This window comes from Balaenoptera musculus, chromosome 2, assembly GCF_009873245.2.
Source record: "Balaenoptera musculus isolate JJ_BM4_2016_0621 chromosome 2, mBalMus1.pri.v3, whole genome shotgun sequence".
Taxonomy (NCBI): domain Eukaryota; kingdom Metazoa; phylum Chordata; class Mammalia; order Artiodactyla; family Balaenopteridae; genus Balaenoptera; species Balaenoptera musculus.
The window spans coordinates 131,030,073-131,047,761 of NC_045786.1; the positions used below are offsets into that span (position 1 = coordinate 131,030,073).

Below are 17,689 nucleotides of genomic sequence, written 5' to 3' on the forward strand. Positions count from 1 at the left end.
GTGCCATCTCTTTCACAAAGCATGTTTGGACCACTCAGGGTGGGGTAAACACTCTTCTGTATCTTGTGCACATTTATATTTTTACACAGGTCACACTGTGTCGTGATTGCCTTTTCTAATGTACAAAACTCTTTGCTCCTTGAGAGTAAAAATTGTGTCGTCTTGTACTTTTTCTATTTGCTTGGCGTAATGACTAGAAAATAACATTTGTAAAATGAGGTTCTTTAGGTTTGGTTCTCAGGAAGTCCTGGTAGTTTTCCAGAAGAGTTTAAGTATAATAGCAAGGGTAGAAGTTAGTTAAGTAAGAATGGAGGGTTAAGGGGTGAGTCAGAGGTGGGAAGCAGACATACTGATGGAGATGGCTCTGTTGAGAAGTGTGAAGGCAAAAGGCAGTGTAGTGATCAAGCTTGTGAACTCTGGAGCAAGGATGCTGTGTTCAAACCCTGCCTCTGCCATATACTAGCTGTGTGACCTTGGGCAAGTCACCTAACTTCTCTGTGCCTATTTCCTCATTAAAAACAAAAACAAAAACTGGGCAAGATAATTTTGTACCTTCCTTATAGGGTTGTCAGGGATTAAATGAGTTAATCCATGTAAAGATTTTAGAATAATGCTTGACACATAATGAGTGTTGCACAAATACTAACTTAAAAAAACTGGACTAGACAACCAAGAGATAATAGTCAGTGAAGTGTTGGTTGGTTGGCTGTTTTCAGCTTGGCCGACTTAGCATATTTGTAGGCCGAGTGGAAGGAACGAATTCAGAGGGAGGGATTGAGGTAGCAAGCAAAAGAGGGAGGATAACTGATGGAAAAAGACATCATTGATGCAGCAGGCCTTCCTCTGAGACTGGAGGGAAGCAGGAAACGAGGGAAGATGCTAAGGGAGAGGAGGGAGTTGAGGGAACACACTTGGATGCCACTCCTCTTTTGTGAAGTGTAAGAGACATGGTAGCTTTGCATCTGTGTAGCTTTGTAGATAGGTTCTGTTTCTCTCTACAGCACTTCTCTCATGATTGTTTTTTCCAAAAGCCATTTCCCTTGCACATATGTGAGATGATATATGTGTAAGTTATTAACTGAACTATAGTCTATAATAGCAGAACATTGGAATCAACCTAAATGTCCCCCCTTTGGGGACTGCTTATATACATTATGGAACTCAAGAGAGTACTATGCAGCTGTAACAAAGAATGAAGAACTCTTTATATACTGATGTGGGATGACCTCTGAGAGCTATTGTTGAGTGAGAAAAGCAAAGTGCCTAACAGTGGCATGGCATGCTACCATTTTAAAGCCATTGTAATAAAAAGAGGAAGGGTGAAATTTAAAAGGGTGTGTTTGTAGATGCCTAAAGTATCCCTAGAATATATGCAAAATATTGATAAAATTTATTCCCCTCAGTGGAAAAGAACTCACTTGCTGGGGGACCAGGGTGGAAGGGAGCCTTCTCACCACATATCCTTTGAACTCTTTGAATTTAGAACATGAAAATGCACTATCAATGCAAAAGATTGAAACTAAAAATCTTAAAAGTGATTGTCCACAAATGGGTCCAGTTCTGTTCCTGATGTTTGGTTTGATTTCTTGGGGATTACAGTCATAATAACAACAAGTAAGAACCATCACACGAGTATCAACCAAACCTGATTTTTATAATCCCAGCTACCTTCTCAGGAAAGTCCTCTCTGTGCAGAGTGAATCACCTTGTTCTGCTGAGCACCAGAGTCATTTCGTACATGAGAATTTGGAAATAGGTGCTCTAAGTAAGCAGGATTTCCCTGCATAAGATAAGATTCCTAGACTAATACCAGACAGAATAAGTGAGAAGGAAATTTATGATGGGAGACAGTAGAAGCCAATAAAATGGGGTTGCAAGGAGGGCTTGCCACAGGGGATAGATAGAGCCTGTGAAAAACTGAAGACCAGGGAAGCCAGACAGAGCAAGACAATCATAAGTTGTTTTTCTTTTGTGCAGAATGTGATGCCACTTTCCTGTGATCCCCAAATCTTGATTCTGCTACAGGTAATATTCTGGATATTTTTTAAAGTATTGTTGGGATGATCAAATGAAAACATACACATAAGTGCTCTGAATAGAGTCTGATATACAGTAAGCACCCAATAAATCTTAGTTGTTAACAATAATTATTTGAATTTGTTTTGAAGCTGAGGATTTTGGAGAGTGGGTACCAAGTTTGGGTCAATTCCAGATGAGATCAAGGGATGCCAAGCGAAAAACAGAATTTCAGCAGAAGCAGGAAATTTAAGGTCAAGGAGGATATAGAAATACAAGCCTATGGGGAGCTGAGGAATTTTGCGGACAGGGCTTTGGGCTTTGGTAAAGGTTGTGAATCCATCTTATCTAGATCTGAAGTAGCTGTGAAACTCCAGCTAACATCTGAGTTACAGAGCCAGCCAGCATCCCAAGTTCATATGGCTAGTGATCATAGAGGGACAGCAAAAATGTTCCTATTGCCATGCCTGGAACTCAGCACCCGCAGTGACCCCAGGGGTGAACACTGAGGAGGCTATCCTGGAAGAATCTGTCCTTACTGCTCATGTAATATTTTACAGCTAGTTTTGATATGTGAGCCATCCTAATGAAAGACAATAGCATAGAAACTGGAATTATCCAAATTTTATAGAAATGGTTGCTGTGGTTTTATAGCATAAAAATGAATGTAGCTCCAGAAGGAGGCCACCCAAACATATCCAGCACTTCTGGGCATCTTTACTTATAGAGAATGGAGATCTGATTAGCCTCAGGGTCATTGCTGATGGCCACAGTTCACCAGGATTTGATGCCGCGATTTAAATCTCTCTCTTCAGGAGGAGGTACCTCTAGGGAATTACGCAGCACCATCAGCAGCTGTTGTGTGGACTTAAACTGGGTTTGGGTAATAGGAAAATGGTTTTATGAGTCAAAAAATGTCGTGTTGCCTCCTGTCTCAATTGTCTGAATGCTGTCATCATTGTCCCCAAATTATTATCTCAACTTTGGTTCTATAGCAGGGTTTGTGTCTTGGAATGAATTTTTAAAAGCAGGAGTAGCTAATTATCCATATTTATTTCCCTAAGGCTATAATGCCATGTATAAGTGCAGCCTGGGATGATGACTTGGAGTTAGAAAACCTGTGTCTGAGGGCTGGCTGCCACGTAGCTGGCAATTGGGCTGTCCCATGGATTTCCATATAGAGGCTTTTCCATCGTAAAGGTTTATATTCTCTTTTGAAATGCTAATACTTCTGGGAAAGTATCTTGAATTAAAACCCCCTCCCTCTGTATCTCCATCCATCCATCCATCCATCCATCCATCCATCCATCCATCCATCCACCACCATCCATCCATCACCATCCATTCGTCTGTCTATCCAGTCTATTCTTCACTGTTTATTATATCCATTTAAAAAAGCAATTTCTGGGTGAGGAGGGCAAGTAGAAGAACTGGCTGAGATCTAACAAACCTCAGAGTATTTCTGCACTTGCCCTGGGCTCGTGCCCATCTCCTGGTTTTTATGCACAGTCCCTGACCCTCCTTTGTATTTTTTTTGAATTTAATATCTTTAATAGAGTATAATTGCTTTACAATGTTGTGTTAGTTTCTGCTGTATAACGAAGTGAATCAGCTATAAGTATATATATATATCCCCATATCCCCTTCCTCTTGAGCCTCCCTCCCACCCTCCCCATCCCACCCCTCTAGGTGGTCACAAAGCACCGAGCTGATCTCCCTGTGCTATGCAGCAGCTTCCCACTAGCTATCTATTTTACATTTGGTAGTGTATATACGTCAGTGCTACTCTCTCACTTCATCCCAGCTTCCCCTTCCCACCCCGTGTCCTCAAGTCTGTTCTCTACCTCTGTGTCTTTATTCCTGCCCTGCCAGTAGGTTCATCAGTACCGTTTTTTTTTAGATTCCATATATGTGCATTAGCATACGGTATTTGTTTTTCTCTTTCTGACTTACTGCACTCTGTATGACAGACTCTAGGTCCATCCACCTCATTACAAACAACTCAATTTCATTCCTTTTTATGGCTGAGTAATATTCCATTGTATATATGTGCCACATCTTCTTTATCCATTCATCTGTCGATGGACATTTAGGTTGCTTCCATGTCCTGGCTATTGTAAATAGTGCTGCAATGAACATTGTGGTACACGTATCTTTTTGAATTATGATTTTCTCAGGGTATATGCCCAGTAGTGGGATTGCTGTGACCCTCCTTTTTAAACTAGGGATGTCCTGGCAGCAGGAAACCATGGTAAGGATATCTCAGCAGCGTCGGTTGCTTACTCTAGGCATGGATTCATACATTTCAGCCTGGGAAAGCTGCTCCTGGATGGATCCCTGATCCAGCCTGGACCATGTCCACCATGGCAGACTCATCTCATTCCAGTTCAGGGTCTAGGCATTTGTCATGGACTCACATGCCCCAGGATGTATCAGTGCCTCTGCTAGAGCCGTGAAGTCTTGACAGTTGACAGCCTCCTGGCAGAGTGGGTCTCAGAAAGTCTGCTTAAGCTGGGTGATTAAGCTCTGGTCATACCCAGCTTTGGGATAGGCTGGTAGACAGCAGGTGGCCTACATATCAGATTCATGCATTTGTACATTCTACACGTATTAAGCACCCTCTGTGGACCAGGCACTTTGAGCCACTGAATACCAGAAAGTGCCCAAGACCTCTCAATCACCCCCACTCAGTTGCTGGAGCTCTGCACTCATCTGCAGGTGAGCCTGAAGGCTCTGCAACTCTTCCAGGGCCAACTGGGCACTTGTTTGGCGGGAGTGAGCTGGAAGGGGACCCTCAGAGGCTGAGCCAGAGTGGGATGACCAAGGGGTTGTACTCCCTGCTCTCGGCTGGAGCGCCAAGGTCTGCAGAGCTGTGTTCTTTTGCTTCCTGATGAAAAGGACTGTGGCAAGGTGGGGGAGGGAGTGAATGTCCACTCTCTTCATTGGGGTTAGGACAGTCTGACCTGAGCCCCTGCAGGGGCGTTATGAGGCTGGCCTCTGCAGGCCTGAGCAGAGGTTCTGATGGGCAGCAGAGGTCAGGACCTGGGGGTTTGCGGAGAGGAGGAATGAAAGTGGCCAGAGAGATGCATTCAGGACTAGAGAACTGATCACAGATGACAACCTAACAGAGGCAAAGTCCTAGGAGGGATGAGGACAAGTAGGATGGGTGGAAAGTGCGGGCGCAAGGCCCAAGACAAGGAGAAATAGGTTTGACACTCCTGGCAAGGAGGGATTAGAGCTTTCCCCTTTATATTCCCTGCATCTAGGGCAGCACTTAATACAAATGTTGGTTAATTTGAATTAAGTTCCGTAGACATTCCTTAAATGTCTTTATATCATAAGGTGTATTAAATTCAGCTGAAGCTGACAAATCACCACCACCCAAGACATGAAGGATAGGGAAGAGGCAGTCTTTGTGCATTGCCTTCTGCCATGCACAGGCTGAGCATTTTACATTATTAACCCACTGAAACCTTTAAAGAACCCCACAAAGTAGATAAGATCATCCTCCTGTAGATGAGGAAACTGAGCCTTAGGGAAGTTATTTGCCCAACTTCACATGGCTATGATGTGGTGAGGATGGGGCTACAATGTATGGGAGTCTAGGATGGTTTGATTTTCAGACCTCAAATCTACTCCTCAAACTACTTCCGAGAGCTCTGTGGGGACAGAAGTCATGCTTTGGCCATCTTTGTGGTTCTGGCACTGGGCCTGAAAACGGAAAGCAATCAATACGTTTTTGCAGAATGAATGAATGAGTGAATGATGAATGATGGATGAAGTTGCATCTTTGCTCATGAATATGTGTTTGGTGAGTTCTTGGCCATGGAGCTCACACATGTAGGATGCATGGAGACTCAGTTTTTGAGGTCTTATCAATAAAAGGCAGGGATCACATTTTCTCTTTCTTTGATGTTCTGTATTCAATAGGTGCTGCATTAATACCCTGTTTATAATAATGCTTCTGCTACCTGAACTCTTTCAGAAACAGCTGAGGTCTCCAAAAGATAATATCACATTGGTTCAAATCAGGGGAAGTTTTGAGCATTTGTTCAACTATTGGAGGAATACTTGGGACTTTTTTCCTTCCTTTATCTGACCCATCTTTATTGGCTCACAGAATTGAAAGATTACGAGATCATTTCTAACTGTTTCTGGGATTTACTGCTGCTCCTTTCAGGAAGGCAATTCAAAATCGGTCTATTCAAACACACATTTTCTTCAAACAAAAGTTTATTTGCTATATGTAGAAAAATGCCACCAGAGGACTAATTTGGCGGCTTTGTTGATTACTCATTGTAATGAGCATTATTACATAATTAAAAGAATTTTTTTCCTAACTGCCTTTCACTACTAATTAACATTTTACACATTCTTCAGTGGACACTTTGGGTTGAATCAGAGACATAATTATGTCATTTCTATGCAAAGGCAGCTTATGAATTATTAATTAATATTAAATCTGTTGATTAAAGGCTAATTCATAAGTAAACGTATTACAGCTCGCCAAGTACTGCTCTCTAGAAGCTTTCTTTTGCAATTTCTGTGGTCCCTCATCCCTTGCTAAAGAAAGACATAAGCTGGCTACACAGATTCTAAGGAACAAAAGTAATCCATTTCCAACTCTGTCTGAATGTTTAACTATTATTAACTTTTTGCCTTCCAGTTGCTTTTAAAGTTGTGAAGCACATGCAGGGTGCAAGCAGGCTATGGAAAGCAGTCACTCACTTCCTTAAGTTTCTCTTTAACTCTAAAATGGAGAGTTGTTCTCTTGTAATACACAAGCACTGTGCTTCCTGAGACCACACCAGCCTGGTGTGCACTAAGGAATGAGGGTCTCCGTAGTGTCTGGGGCAACCCCTCCCAGGAAATCACTGGGACCCCAGCCAACCTTCATCTGGGGAGGAATAAACTCACAGTACTGCTGAAGGGAAGTTGTCTTCTCAGGCACATTGGGGCATCTCCGCTGCCCCCTCCTTTTAGGTTCATCCTCGAGCCCCAGGTCCTGGCTGTCAATGCTCCAACCTGGCACTGTGGTGGCACCAAAGCAGGCTGTGAATGCTGCTTATCTCACACCATGGATGGCACAGCTGTGGCCATCCTTCTCTGGAGTTGTCAGCTAGTGAAAGTGACAAGGCACCCATTCCTTAATTACACTTTATTTTAGGCCACGAATCATAATCCTGGTGTCCATCACACCTCACCAGGCTGTCTGCCCTGGAATTAGCATCCTTGTTTCAAATCACTTGCTGATATCTGTGGGTTATTCCTATTTCTGCTTTCTAAAGTTTACTTTAAGTATTGGGTTGACCAAAAAAGTTCGTTTGGGTTTTTCTGTAAGATGTTATGGAAAAACCCAAATGGACATTTTTGGCCAACCCAATAGCAAGATTTTGTCAGTTATTTTTGTGGGAGGCTATTTTTAAAAAATTACCAGCATAGATTCAATAAATCCCTGTCTGACTATTTTACTCATTTTTCATGGGTTAACTTTGATCTGTTCCTTGGCCTGGCAGCTCTCTCTCTAACCTGAGTTCACTGTCTTACATGCATGTTCCGTGTCTCAGTACATCTGTGTGTGTTTTGTTTCCTTGATGGGAAGAGTCACCTTCTGCTGCTTGGGTGGGGTACAAGCTGAGAATTATTATTGTAAAGTATTGTGTAAAGTATAAAGTATTGTGTTACTTTCCACATTGCTGTTTAACAAATTCACACACACACACACTCCCATGCTGGCAACATTAGCACAATAATATGTTTTGTGTTCATATGTATTTAGCAAAATTATCCACACCTATCACTTCATTAGATCCTCATAATACCCATGTAAGAGCAAAAAGTATTGTTATTCTTATTTTATGCAGAACATGTTACAAAAAGGCTAAATGGCTTGGACATTGTCCTACAGCTATTTACTCTTGAAGGTGGGAATAGACCCTCGTCCTTAACTTCTATTTCACTGCTTTTCTCAGTACATAAAATCCCACAAATCCTCACCTCAACCCTTCCCTGCATATGCCCATCTGGTGAAAGGTGAACATGTGGGAGAGCTTAGTTATTAGACTTATGTTGATCTCCCAGTTCTTCAACCTGGTTGATTGACTCTTTAAGATGAAGACTTCTCATGGCTGGTTAAAGTATAACCATCCCTAGAATGAACACTATATCATATTATCAAAGTCACTTCCCCTTGAGTGGTTGAGTTTAATGATTCCTTTCCCGAGAGCATGTTTTTCTAGAAGTGAAGAAAGCATCATCGGCCTTAGTCATACAAATTTGGGGGATCTAAGATGTCTCTTCACACTGTAGGTATAGAGCATCTAAATTCAGTATGGACCATAAGTTATAACCTGACATAAGCTCGTTACAGAACTGAATGACTTGATCTTGCGGGAACATTGCTGGCAAGAAAGGCTTCACTTGAGACCCAATAACAGATGGAGGGAACCAAGCATCCTTTTGTGCTGGCTCTGGTCACATGTAATGACCCTTCTTTGTCTTCTTTCTTAACTTCCAGACAAATGTCTGCCTAGCTTCTGACTTGGAGAGCCAAGGCCTTGTCATTAAAACTGGAATTCCAGCTTTGGTCTGAGGACATCAGCACCCCTGGCTTTTTGACCAGGGAATGCTGTTGTCCATCAGCCCAGTCTGGATTTCATGTTGCTAATCAAGTTCCTGCAGTAAGAAGACTCTTCATTCAAGAGCAATTCTTAGCTCTCTGATCTGCCGCTCTTCCAGCTGTCACATTAGAGACTCTTATGCTGATCATTACACCTTGACATCCTGGTTGGGGATGCCTCTTACCCATAGATCGTGGCTTTTACCTGTGCTGCTGCTTTTCCCTACCTCATCCCCTTCCTACCCATGGACTGTTCAAGATGGGGACTTCAGAGTAGCCCAGTCGAAACACTTGTATAAAATTTCAGCAGTTTCAACAAAGGAAGACCTTGTGGTGGAGAGATATGGCCATACACTCTGCTCTTGGTTTCCATTTGGCTTTATTAAAAAAATGGGTACACTGCTTCTTTAGATGCTTACGTAGCATCAAAATTCTACATCTGTAGTTCCTGGAACTTAAAAGATGTTGTATAATTGTTTTTCCAATGAATGAACCTGAAATCTACAAATTTCCGTTCCTTAGTGACCTAAAGACCCATCCTACCTCCATTGCTTTCTCCTCTGCCTTGGCACAATGCCAAAATGCTTCTCCAGTGCACCCCTTCACCAGCCTCAGATCTTCCTATGTACCCTCAATCCTCTGGAAGGGGGTCTAATCCAGAGGTCCAGAACAGAGTTTCTTTAGCCTTCTGCCACTTCGCCTGGCCTGAGCTGTCCTGGCAATGTGAGTGGAGTTTAAGCCCTGCCCCAAAACCCAGCTTTCAGGACTCTAGCCCATCCTGTTGTAGGGACTCAGAAGACTTTATTTCAATCCAACCTTGTGCTATCCCTGGGAGATGGCACAGATAAGGAAGTAATCATGAACCTGCAGAAATAAGACTCCAAAAGATTTACCAGGTATGATTAGAAGAAAAGCCTAAGCTCTTCTAGAACAGAGCCCAATGTTCTTTACAAACTTAGCAGTAGAACCAAACCCAGTGAGAATGATCCCTGGTGCTATTTTAACCCATTCTCCAAGCTTCTGCCTCAGCAGTCTCCAGCACTGATCACACATTAATTCTTCTAGAATGCCTTCTTCCGTGTCCGTGATTCAGCCTACATCCACACTTACGAGGAATCCCAAAGCTCAGCCTAGTCCGCCTTCCTTTGTACCTTCAGCTGGATTATCTAGTCCTACTCGAGGTGTTTCCGCAGCTCTGATTCACATCCCGGTGTAGTCCTGACTGCTTATGCTGCTGCAGCTCATCAGGGCACTGGTGATCCAGTTGAGGAATGAATTATTTAGAGAGGGCTGAGCTGTTGTAACAAGATCCAGCAAAATTTCAGTGGCCCCAGAAATACAGAAGTTTTTATGCTCGCATCCAGGGAAATGTTCCAGGTTAGTGTCTAACTCTCCTCTTTGGGGGCCCAGGCTGGTGGCAACTCTGCAACCTTCAACACCTGACTCCCAAAGCCACTTGCTCTTTGCTTTTCCCCACCCCAGAGGAAACAGAAAAAGAAGCATGGAGAGGTACAACCTGGTCTTAAGCTTCCACAGCCTGGAAGTGGCCCGCATTGCTTTCACTCACCTTCCATCGTCCAGTAGTTACATGGCTACACCTAGCCAACTGCAAAGGAGGCTGGGAAATGTAGTCCAGTTATATGCCCAGTTATATACAAGAAGAGGAACTGGGTTTGGTAAAGAGCTAGCAATCTCTGCCACAAGGAAGGAGAACACACACACGTGAAACTGCAAATCATGTGTCTGAGACAGGAACCCAGGGAAGAATAACACCAATTCTGAGTAGCAGCAATCTGTGAAGATGATCCATTTCCAAAGACTTTATGAATGTATTTTGCTCTGATTATTGTGGTGAGGGACAGAGATAGTAGAGGAGAGTTCAGGTTTGGGCATATACACCCATTCTGTGTATCCATCCATCCATTCTTTGATTCAGTTAATTCTTTTGGAATACCAATAATAGGAACAATCAAGCAGTATATTGGAGCCAGAACACAAATAAGCTTGTCTGGAGGACAGGGCCCATGTTAAGGTTGTAACATGCAGAAGAAGCTTGTGGCGGTAATGGAGTAGGGAGAACAGATAAAAGAGCAAGGCCCCATAATGGAAATCAGAGTTGTGTTGTGTTTATTTTATTTATTTTTGGCTGTGTTGGGTCTTCGTTGCTGTGTGCGGGCTTTCTCTAGTTGTGGAGAGTGGGGGCTACTCTTTGTTGTGGTGCATGGGCTTCTCATTGCTGTAGCTTCTCTTGTTGCGGAGCACGGGCTCTAGGCACGCGGGCTTCAGTAGTTGTGGCTCACGAGCTCTAGAGCACAGGCTCAGTAGTTGTGGTGCACGGGCTTAGTTAACTCCGCGGCATGTGGGATCTTCCTGGACCAGGGCTCGAACCCGTGTCCCCTGCATTGGCAGGCGGATTCTCAACCACTGCGCCACCAGGGAAGCCCTGGAAATCAGAGTTTATATGACAGTCAAGAGGAGAGTTCTTTCTTATGGATCTATGTGTAGAATAATATAGAGAAAAATCAGAGGAATCTGGATGAGGTGGAAGGCAACTGCCAAAAAGTTAGAGATAAGGTAAAGAGTCCTGGATTAAGAGTGGAACTAAAGAAGTAAAAAGGGAGCTATCAATAGCAACAAAAATGAGCAGGACATGGTGACTGATCTGATGTGGGAGGTGAGAAAGGATGAGGTTCTGAGCCTGGAGACCCTGGTACCACGGATGGAAGGAGAAACTGGGAGAGGAGGGTGGCAAAGCAGTGCTTGGATTATTAATTTTTTATATCCAAGTAGAGATATTCCATGGTTAACTGGAGATATAAAATTCAGGACAGGATGAGGAATTAGCGCTAGAAATTAGAGGCCTGGGAGAGAACTGCATGTGGCCGGTTTTGAACATTTTATAGGACCTCAAGAACGAGTATAGAGATGGAGAAGAATGACCATCTCAGGACTGAGCCAGGTGTGATATGCACCTGATGCTATTTTTGTGTCTGTTGAAATATTACAAAACTGGCTTTGCCCAAGGAATTCTGACCCCGGGAATCCAGCAAGAAGCATAAGAAGCAGCTACACATTCCATTTTACTGTGTCTCTTACATGTGGACTCAAATGTTTTCTTAATTGAACGCCCTCATTTTTCTAAATTCTTCGGGAAAGGTTCAAGGGAGATAAGGCCCAAGGAGGTGAAGTCATTTGCTTTTAGTTGCATGAGTTAATGGCTGTAGTAGTAATATAACTCGAGACCAAATCCATTAGGACAGTGTTCCCGAGTCTGAGAATCGATAATCTACGGTTTCACTAAAGCAAAAGCATGTTGCTTCAAGACAAAAGCATGTCACTGTACTTCCTGGCACCATAAAAGTTATTTTAATATCGAAATTTTATCCTTGTTGTTCAGAGTGTCGTGCTTTGCAGTATTATTGAGTGTTTGAGTCCTGAAAGCTAGCCCTGAGGAACCTTCCATGCGGCTGGATTTGGCTGTTTTAGTCTCAGGTCAGGCTTCCATTCATTTCATCTCTGAAATCTAATGATCTAATCTAATAAAATTATAAAAGATTCTAAACTGCTCTGCACTTAATCAGTTTAGTGCAAGAGAATTAAATCAAAGCCCTAGGTGTGTACCCTTCATCGCTCAGATGGAATCTCACCCTGGGAGACAATCTTATTATTTGGTTACTTATTATTTGGGAGGCTGGAAGGTTGGGAGGGGATTGCATGAATTTTAAAAGATATGTTAAGAACCTAACAGGATGGGGGCAGCTTTGTGGCTTTACTGGTGAAGCTTAGTGTAAAGAGTGGGGTTTGGGCTATAGGTAGGTCTGAGATCTGATCCACGTGCCACCGCTTATTATTTATGTGACAGTGGGAGTTAGTGAGCCTCAGATACGCCATCAGTTGAATTGAATTGGTGAACAGAACTAACATGGTATTGTTATTGTAAGGACTTGTTGAGATTTTTTAAATATATAGAGTTTTTTAGCATATACAGTCAGCCCTCTGCATCCACGGATTTGGAGGTCCAACTGTACTTTGCCTTTTGTATAGAAGGCTTGAGCATCCGTGGATTTTGGTATCCGTTGGTGGGGGCATGTCCTGGAACCAATCCTCTGTAGGTACCAAGGGCCTACTGTGTAAACACACACACACACACACACACACACACACATTTGTATATATATTATAGTAGTGTGTGTGTGTGTGTGTGTGTGTGTGTGGGTATCCTAGCAGTGTCTGTCACAAAAATTATTTGTCATTATTATAATTACAAATTATTATATTTAAAATATTTTCCTTATATATTTTTTAAAAATAGCAGTGGGCCAAAAGAGTGGGGGGAAGGCTACTGAACACAGTGTGGAAATAGATTTGTTCTGCCTGCCTCATAACAGACTTTCAGGAAGCCAAAAACAGATAAATGTGCGGTTATTACGGTGTCCTCCTAGAAGGGACTCAATTGAAAGAACATAGCTCTGGTGACAGTTTTGAAGGGTAAATGTCACTGAGTGAGGTCTTGAGAAGACTTACAGAGATAGCCCACTTCATGCCTTATTCCAAGTGAAGAATAGAACATGTCTCCTTGGACTAGATTGGGATGAACCCAATATCATGAGAATCCCAGAGAGTCTTGGGAGTTTTCTCTGGTGCCTGGCCTTCCTTTGCTGGCTGTGATGTGGGAGGAAAAGCTTTTTAGCATCAGCCCTGGGTCAGGCAAGTCATTCTGATTCATTTTTGACAAAAATTCAGTTTCTCAACAAAATTTTCTACAAATGTGGGATCTGTTAATAATCAGAGAGGCCTCCTCAGAAGTTATAAATTCATCCATTCACTGAACGTTTATTGATACCCTGCTCTGTGCCAGGCACTGGTAATGCAGAGATGAGACACACAGTCCTTCTGGCTCGCCGGAGCCTCCCAGCTTGGGAAGCTCCCAGGACACAGGCGGACGTGCTCAGCACTGCAATAAATACTACAATGAGGGTGAGCCTTAGCTCTAACCAAGGCCAGCAAGTGGACGGCCCACCCGGTCCTGGCAGCTGGGGAATATTGATGACTGGCCTGTTCTTGCTTCATAGAAGAATTCTCTTAGAATCATTTCATCACTCAGAGCACTTATTTTATACATCAAACTCCTATTTTAGGTTTTTGGCCCAGAGCTATTTTAAACAGTGGATCCTGTTGTGACTAAGCACTACCAAATTAACAATTGGTATTATGAGGATATTTATAAAAGTGCTTTGTCCTTTCCGAAGGGAGAACTGTTTAGCATTGCAAAAAGAGGTGGTAGTGGTACTGAGCACTATTCCCTGTGCTTCTGGAAATCATAGACAGTTCTGATTATATCTACATGAGTTCCTTAACAATATGTAGCTTCTGCAATTTAGCTCCTCACTTCCAGTGTCCTCTTAATCCCAGTGCATAACAGTGGTTCTGCAGTTCATGAGTCAGGTACCCTTAAGGCTGCTGTCTGTGTAAAAGGCACACTCTAGAGTTGTGCAGTGTACATCTTGTACAACTGAATATGCCACCCTCAATTCAGGCAGTTTCAAATTACCTTTGAAAGGTAATTAGAGAGATTTTTCTTTCCTCCCCCAACATGGGTCAGGGTTGATTATAAATATTACAGAAATGAGAATACATTTGAGTCTCCTTCTGATAATATGGAACTTATTATCATTTTTTTTCATTGTGATCTGTATATGAGGACCCGGTTCACTTGGATTCACATCTATGTTTTATCTCTGGGACTTTGGGCAAATTACTCCACCTTTTTGAATTTCATCTATAAAATGGGATAATAATAGCTAACATTTAATGAGCTCTCACCATATGTAGACAATGTTCCAAGTGCTTTGTATGCATTATCTAATTTAATGCAAAACACCTCAGTAAGGTTTTGTTGTTACCAAGGCTTAAACCTTGGGATCAATGTCTACCCATGGTCACCCAGCAATTAAGTGCAGGGGCCAGGACTTGAACCGAGATCTTTCTAGCTCAGATGCCTATGCACTTCACTATGCCATGAGCTAGTCACATGGATTGATATATTACTGTCCCCATACAAAATAGATTTCTCACTGAAGTTAACAGATTGTCATTCTGGTTTATCATTGTTTTAAGCCAAACACTATTGATGCTCAGATTTGCCTTGAGGGGTCTAGTTCAGGGAATAGGTCGCAGCACCTCCTCCTGGTACTACCTTTGGTTTAATACACTCTGCAGGATCAATGGCTCTAGTAGAAATTTTACTTTATTTATATATTACCCTTTGTGTTAATGCTGACATATTTATTTCTCTTCCATTCTTCAAATGAGATTTGAATCTACTTGATATTTTTTCTCTACTGCTTGGTGCAGTGGACAGTGAATTCCATAGACTTAAAATGCTGTACCTCTGTCTGAGTAATTAATATATTCTAGCAACAGCAATTACTGAACCTTTTGGCTACTCACTTTGTGTTCATCCAGTTGGATAGAACATCAGTTGTAGCAACCTGAGCTTTTCTAAATAAGGGATTAAAAATAATCTAATCAGTTGTCTGGGCTGCTTTCCCATGAAGAACAGGCATTGTTAAGTAATGGAGTCCCTAACAGTGTCCCTGGAATAAAAGAGGTGAAGACAAGTTGAGCTTGGGTTCCCATACAGATGCCCACAGAGCCTCATGTAGGACGCTGAATGCTCCAAGGCTAAACTTTGTGTCCAGGGCTTAAAGTTCAAGGCCCTTCCCCAGGCCAAGTCCAACACACTGTGCCAACTGGGTCATGTTAGATTTTGTTTCTCATCTTCATCTTTTTTTTCTTAACTTTTTGAGTGACTTTTTTTTTATTATAAAAGTAATACACATTTGTTATGCAAACTGTTGAAAAATAAAAAGCACAAAGAGAAACATAAAGAGACTCCTAATGCCAATCCCTAAAGACAACTGCTATTAACATTTTGATGTTTCTTTTATATATATATATGTGTGTGTGTGTGTGTGCGTGTATACACACATATGTAATATGTAGCTATGAAATAGTATATACAGTTATGAAATGTAACAGTATATACAGTTATAAAACAGTTATAGATGGTATGTAATATATATCATAGTAATAGTATATACGGTTATATAATAAATATAGTAAATATAGTTATGAAATAGTAATGCAGTTGTGAAACAGTATTACTATTTGCAAAAAATATAACAGCTTATATACAAGAATGCAAAGAACCTTTCACATTTATGAGAGTTTCCGCTTGGGTTTGTAGTGTCTTGTTTTTGTGGTGGAGGCATTTGTTTTTGTTCATTTACTGGAGTGTTGGGGAGCCCCTGGGCTTCTATCCTTCCAAACCTTAAGAAGAGGCTGACAGCATTATTGATCACCTGCCTGTCACAGCGATTGGCCATGTCCTGCTCCTGCAGCGTTTGACCATTGCATTTCTGTTGCTGGAAGCTGCACTGATCGCTGGGGATGGTGGAGCATGCATTTTGCCAAGTTCATAACTCACCCAAACCTCCTGGGTTCAGCGTTTTCACCTGAAGTGGAAACTTCTGATGTTCAAGCTAATTTACTCTTAAAATAAAAATGTTCTGTTTCTAAGCAAAAGAACTCAGAAAAGCCCTTGCAAATGGCTTTCAAAGGTATCAAAGAGTTTATGGCATACAACATTTAATGACTTAAGTGGAAAGGAGTAGTGGCATAAACATCTTCCTTAAATTACTTGGCTTTAAAACTGGAAAGTATTTGGCAAAAAAAAAAAAAAAAAAAGGTTTGCATTTTCCTATACTTGGGGTTTGGAAAATAACTGTAGGCTCCTCGAGGAACATAATCTGACCATCCAAACATGATCTGAACCTCAGAGCCTGATAGACCCCATTACTTGCCTTAAGAAATCATTTACACATCTTTAAAAAAGAGCTTGGTGGCATTTCCATCACAAAGATTTGTTGTTTATTATTATTATTCTTTTAATCCTAGAAAGAACATGGTTATGTTGAAATCTTGGAAATTTAAAGTACATGAGGTTTTTATTTTCCTAAGTCAAAATCTTTGTAATGAAATACCTTGTATGTGTTCTTCATTTTGCTACAGATTGAGATTTTATTTTCTAAAACAAGAACTGATAGTACTGAATGAAACACAGCCTAGACAATAAATTTTATGAAGCAATGAATCTGTTTACAGGTGCAGTGGCTGGCTACTGTGAATTTAGTGACTGGCATGCAATATGGAGGCCAAACGGGGCTCAAGAGTGACTGAAAACAAGCCCAGAGGGAAGGACACCACAGAAGGTGAGCCAGACAATTCCATTTTCTGAGCAGTTGTTGGAAAGAAGGTCCTGGAAGCTAATAGTTTAGTGTCTAAAGGAAGCTGGGTTTTTTCTTCTTTCCTTTGTCTGCTGTAATTAAATTATTCCAGAGCCACATTTGCCCAAAGATAAGAAGATTTTAAGTGTGTATATTTGCATGTGTGGGTTATAGTGACATAAACAAGAGCGATCCTGCTATGGAAGAACTTTCTCTGGTAGATGAGCTTCTGACATCTTTTGAGCATTTTATTTTATTTTATTTTAATTGAGATGTAATTGACATATAACATTCTATAAGTTTAAGATGTGTTGATTTGATACACTTATATATTGTAATATGATTACCACTGTAGCATTAACTAACACCTCTATCATGTCACATAATTATTATTTTTTTGTGGTGAAAACATTTATGATCTCATCTCTTAGCAACTTTGAAGTATGCAATACAGTATTGTTGACTATAATCGCTGTGCTGTGCGTTAGATCTCTAGGACTTATTATTCATCTTCTAATTGCAAGCTTGTACTCTTTTGACCAATGTCTCCCCAATTCCCCCACCCCCCAGCCCCTGGCAACCACTATTCTACCCTCTGTTTCTATGAGTTTGGCTTTTTTCAGATTCCACATATAAGTGAGATCCTACAGTATTAGTATTTGTCTTTCTCTGTCTGACTTATCTCACTTAGCATAAGGTCCTCAAGGTCCATCCATGTTGTTGGCAGGATTTCTTTCTTTCTCATGGCTGAATAATATTGTCATAT

General features: G+C 41.6%; 1 long non-coding RNA gene across 2 annotated transcripts in view; it reads left to right on the forward strand.

The window, feature by feature from the left end:
• Positions 1-17,689, forward strand: part of LOC118890694 — a 194,302-nt gene that overhangs the window by 142,045 nt on the left and 34,568 nt on the right. For both annotated transcript variants that reach the window (XR_005018802.1, XR_005018801.1), the window contains exons 2-3: positions 1,978-2,025; positions 16,802-16,908. This is a non-coding gene — a long non-coding RNA (uncharacterized LOC118890694). The remainder of the gene's footprint in view (positions 1-1,977; positions 2,026-16,801; positions 16,909-17,689) is intronic.